The following is a 6160-nucleotide window of genomic DNA, read 5'->3' as shown; positions in this document are numbered from 1 at the left end:
CAATAGATCCACGACGCTTCTTTTGAACGATAGCCAAATATAGAATTTAGGGTATATGGAACAAAACGAACTCCAAACGCAAAAGACAATAAGAATTAGGGAAAAGTAGAATCTATAGGATATGGAAAAAAATATATTAAACAAAGAATTCTGTTAAATAATCCACTTACCAAATTATATTTAAATACTTTTTTATACACAACATTAGACGTGAAGTTCCAATAGTTATCATATTTATTAGACAATAATATCTTCAATTTTGATCTTATTGTCACTCTAAATATCACAACATATAACTGCCCATGAAAAAAATTGCTCGTTGAAGATAAATACTAACTAAAGATAAAGTTTGTCTTTAACTCTTATTAATAGTCATCCCAAAGCAAAGACTAATTGAAAACTGCCTGCACTAAAATTTAAAAAGAATACCAGAACTAAATTCATCCAAGGAATAAAAACTTTGTGACCTTCATGATTGGATATTGACCCATGAAAAATTAGTACATTCTCGAATAAAAAGACCTCTTGATCTATACAAAAAAAAATACAAATAAATTTATTACTAAAACTAAAAAAAAATCTACTACAAAAATAAATAGATACTTAAATAAACATGTATATATGTATAAAAAAAAGAATAAGAATAAAAAGAACGTGAGATGCTTCGACTCATATAAAGGAATAAGAATCAAAAGAATTTGAGATGTTTCAAGTAATGTAAAGATAAATAATTTTATCATTAATCAAATAAATAATAATTACCAAGAGAATCAATTAATCGTTTTAATATTTTGATCAATACATATTTTACGTATATCTATAATACAATATTATATCTTAAATATTAATATTTAATTAAAATATTAACTTTATTTTTATATTAAAAATAATTTTTGTTCCAAAAATATATTTTGATTATTTATTTCTTTTAATACCGCTTTTGTTTTCGCACCGTCAAATATTTCACATGTTCAAATTGCAGTGAATACCGAAATTATCCTTAGATTGAATATTAGAAGTGGTTGGTTTTGGTTGAAAGTGGGAAAAATATCTGGTTGAGCTGAATGGATCATAGGGCACTTCTCCACGTGGAACCATTCAATTTCCTCGATTAACTAGTTATAATTCAATTTTGGTTCATGTACGTACCAAAAAATAAATTAATTAATTAAAAAATGAAACCATTGATTAACTAGTTATAATTCAAACTAGAATACCATTTTTTTTATATTTTACTTTTAATATTAAAAGTTGCAATAAGATAGCTTGTTATTATTATTTTTTTCATTCTAATAATGTAATAAAAGCAGATCGTGCAGACCTTTATTTTTTTTTAAGTCAAAACATACCTTTCAATTTATGTAGCTGTTATTATATATTATTATATATTCATTACATTTAATATTATTTAATTATTCTAATAGTTATTAAAAATAGAAAATAAAATAAGTAATAGTTAAAATACAAAAAAAAAAGTTAAATTACTTTAACCCTTTTTTTTTGTGACTTTTCAAACATTTTTGAAACATAGCAAAGTTAAATCTATTTATGGTAATGTTGAAGGAAAATAACAAAAATGTCAAAAAACGTAGATGGTAAGGTATTGTCCAAAACTACGTCTTTCTACAAAATCAAATTAAAGGTTTTAGAATTTGAAACCAAGAAAATGAGAATGGAGGCTGCGTTAGGAAGCAAGAAGATATGGAAGTGGTACCAAATAATATCAGTGACGTGTCACGATCTTAAAGGACCGTAATAAATAAGTGAGCTACGAGGAACCACAGAATGAAATAGAATGGTAATTAACCACACAATAAATAAAGTGGTGTAAGATTGGAAGGTATTGATTCTTCAATGAAATTTAAGCCATGCATGTGTCACTCATCAAAACCATTTTGCGGTGGTTGATTCAATAAATGACTCATTTTTGGTGGAACAACATTTTGTTTTTGTTTATAGATAAACTTCATTCCAGTAGGTATTAAAACATTATGGATTTAGTTCATTTGTATCTTAAATTATATGTCAAGACTATAACATATTTAAGTTTTTATTGGAACAATTATATTAAATATATATTAAAATTAGTTATTAATATAAATATGCGTAGTATAACCTTTTTGTTATTGAAAATACAAAAATTTAACTTTTTAATTCATTTATTTTATATTTATTAAAAGAATAAATTTTAAATTTTTACTAATAATAATTTTAACATATGTGTTTTTATGGCACAAGTTAATTAAATTACTAAAAAATTATATCTAAAATTTGAATTTGAGGTCATGACATTAAAAATATATATTATCATACTCTTATCCAATACAACCATATATTATATAAGAGTAAATTACTGTTTTTACACACAAAAGTTTTATATGTTGATAAATTTATCCAAAAAAAAAATTATAATTGTATTCATAAAAGATGGATTTTATATGATAAAATTATCCAAACGTTAAAAAATAACCTAAAAATCTCAAATTACTCTTTTCTTAACCCTAATCCCAATATCCTTTTCCAAAATTTCAATTCTCTCTTTATTCTTTTTATCAATTTTACCACATTTTTCACCAACACCATTATCTCTGTCACCGTCAGCCTCGTCTTCTTCCTTTTCTATTGTCACAACCATAAACAACAACAACTACAAATAATTAAACTACAAAAATATTCAGATTTTCTTTCTTTTTTTTTTAAAAAAAGAAGAGTTATGGAAGCGAAGAGAAGCATTGCGAGAGGGACTCCAATCTAACTAAGTTGCGCCACTGCTGTCCACACTGTCCTTATTCTTTTTGGTTCTGATTCCGCATATTAGATTTGCAGATGTGGAGGACGAGGAGGAGGAAGAAGAAGAGAGCACTATTCAGAGGAAGAAGAAAAAGACCAGGTATCTTCTTTTGAAAAGATGAAACTGAAGAAGGGAGCACTATTTGGACCTAGGAGGAGAATAAAAGAGAGTTTTTAAGATAGAAAAACAGTTACTTCACTGTGGGATGATCGATTCAATTTCGACAGTCTCCTGCGCCAACACTTACTCTTTTACAGTGACCAGAACCAGCTTCGTGCGCCGGCAACTCCTCCATTGCCCAGTTTGTGAAGGTTAACGCCTTTCGAATTGGGGCAGAAACTGATTTCAAGGAATTGAAGATTGAAATAAGTTGCAAAGAGGTGTGTCGTCTCACATCAGAGCTAATAAAGGAAAAGAACACAAGGCGTAGAACAGAGGAGCAGTTGCAGGAAGCAAAAATTGCAAGAAATTAACAAAAAATCATCATTGTCGTTGTTGTTTATGATTGTGGAAAAAGAGAATGGTGAGGCTGACGGTTGATGACGATAGAGATGGTGGTAGTATTGGTGAAGGAGGTGGTGAAATTTCTAAAAAAAATAAAAGAAGGGATGAGATTTAGAAAAAGATGATTGAAATTAGAGTTAGAAAAAGAATAATTTAAAGTTTTAAAATGATTTTTTAACATTTGAATAATTTTTTGTTATGAAATCTATCTTTCATAGATATAATTATAATTTTATTTTTTGTGTGAATAAATTTATCAACGTTTAAAATATTTGTGGATAGAAATAATAGTTTACTCTATTATATAAAAATGTATGAACGAGTGAATGATTTTTGAGGTGGACCTTGGACCTTGGGGGTGAAGTGCAACATAACAGTAGTCATAGGTGGGGACAATTAAATTCTATAATGCGATATGCTACTAATTATAATATATGTGGCCTCATATTTAGAGGCAGATCAATTGGAGCCACAAATTAAAACCATATATAATTAAGTTTTTGGTTTACTTCTCCTTTTGATTCACCCGCCTTGCTCAGATGATGAGTTATGATTATATATGATGGAGATGCAGATTGGAGAAGGAAATTTCTCTAGTACTTCTTCCTTTTCATCATATTCCCGTGAACTCATTACAATTTTCCATTTTTAATTTAGTTTGTATTTTCAGTTTTTCTTTATTATATGTTTAGTATTTTTGCTTTTAATTTTTTTTTGGAAAAAAAACTGTGAAATAATAAAAGTCTAGTTTTTTATATTTACCTCTATCTTATTGTCATTTTTACTGTACTCAATCTTAAAAAAAAAAAAAAACTCAAAATAAGAATATAAACCAAACATACATTCGGAGGTTAGACACCCAAAAAAAATATTCATTCTGAGTTTGAATATTAATAATAGAAAAGGATTTATATCATCTCATATCTTAATTAAAAGTCTATCTCTTTTCCTAATTATATTGTTGTCTTTTAAGAACGTATAGCATATTAGCATATTAAACTTTTAATAAAAATATATATACAGAGAGAGTAAAAATTTATCTATTATCCTTAAATGATTGATATTTATTCCAAAAAAAAAAACAAGTGAAGAAGTGAGCACTATAATTAAAATTATAGCTTAAATTTTGGTAGACATACCCAAAATTTAAATATAATGTTATAATTGATGTAATTTATTATAAGCAATATTACCAAATTAAACAAATTTAGTGAAATCAGGCATGTATTTCTTTTCAAGTAAAACTGTAGTATACTAACTCTTAGCTTCGTCACGTGGTTCAATCATCATGACTTACTTAATTACTTGGTCCCCTCATGGTTGAAAGAATTCAAATTTATCTCGGAAACTATATTATGTCATGTCACAAAACTATTAACCATTTAATATTTTTCTGAATAAAATTATTGTGCTTACTTAATTCTGCGCAGAAATGATCTAACTAAATAATTTAGCTAGGAACATATCCAAGTGACATCACATTTTAGTAATAAGATTATGTGATGAATTGATATAGTAATAGTAGAGTATAATATTTGTTGATAAATATTAACATTCCCTGCCTTCTCATCCACAACATACACACTTGTTTATGCCAGTTGTGTCCTAGTGACCATCGAAAAACTTGGATAGGTCTAGAGCTCCAACGCCAGCACAGATCATTCGGCGGCGCCATCTTCCTGTAGTTGAGCCTCTCAATGTATGTTTTATTTCGTAATTAAAATGGCAATACCGCTGAGAGTAATTAAATTGTTTTTTATTTCTTATTCCTGCTTTGTTGCAGAGAAGGATATGAGGAGGGATAATGATGATGCTGTTCCGAGGAAGGAGAAGGTTGTCACAACTAGGGGTGAAAATAGGCCAAGTCAGACCAGGTTTTATTCTTAACAGGCTTAATTTGACATGTAATTTGGTATAGACTTTTTAATAAGTACTGAGTTTGACCTGTTGTTTTAATAATAATTAAATTTACGATATAATTTAATTTTTAAAATTATAAAATATAAAATAATAAATTTATGAATAATATTGATACAAAATATACATATATAATTAAAAAGACAAATAGCTAAGTGAATAAAGGTATTATTATAAAATAGAAGACTCAAGTTTAAATCATTCTAATAGCATTTTTACTAGAATAATAAAACTCTCTATATATATTTGCAGGCTCAAACCGGCCTGACAGGCCTAACAGACTATTTCAAAAGTCTAGACCTGGCCTTTTAAAGAATATAGACTTTTTTAATAGCTTGAGCCTGGACCTATTTTCTATCAGGCCAGGCTAAGTCAGATCAAACACAGGTCAGGCTGCAAGCTCCTGGCAGGCCGTCTGGCCTATTTCCACCCCTAATCACAACCACACAGGTGTATCCCTCCTTTATTTTTGCTCAGCCTGGACTGGACCTTCGTTGACAAATGAACAGCCCATATTCTTTCCTTCCACACAGGTGTATCCCTCCTTATTTTTGGTCCAACCATTAAACCGTTTTTGGACATATTTTTTTCTATAACAGCATCCTTTGTTCAGCCCATCACCGTACCCCTAACTGACCGCTCTTTCTGATTACATATCGTTGACCTGATCACAACATCCCTTCAGTTTAGCGATTTTTACTCCATTAATGCCTTCCGTTTTCATTGGGATTTGAATTTGAACTGATTTATTATTACTCCATTCATTCAATATATTTTCAATAATTACTAAATTACCCTTTCTACCATCTTCCTCTCTTGGCACTACTATCACCAACTCAGTAGTCGGGATCTCTGCTTACTAATAACACTATCGAATCCCTCGCACCTGAGATCTCGCATATTTCTAGAAAATAAGTTTACCTATCTCGCATATAATATTTTTTGTAT

The sequence above is a fragment of the Arachis duranensis genome, chromosome 2, assembly GCF_000817695.3.
Source record: "Arachis duranensis cultivar V14167 chromosome 2, aradu.V14167.gnm2.J7QH, whole genome shotgun sequence".
Taxonomy (NCBI): Eukaryota; Viridiplantae; Streptophyta; class Magnoliopsida; order Fabales; family Fabaceae; genus Arachis; species Arachis duranensis.
Note: the sequence above shows the minus strand (reverse complement) of the source record.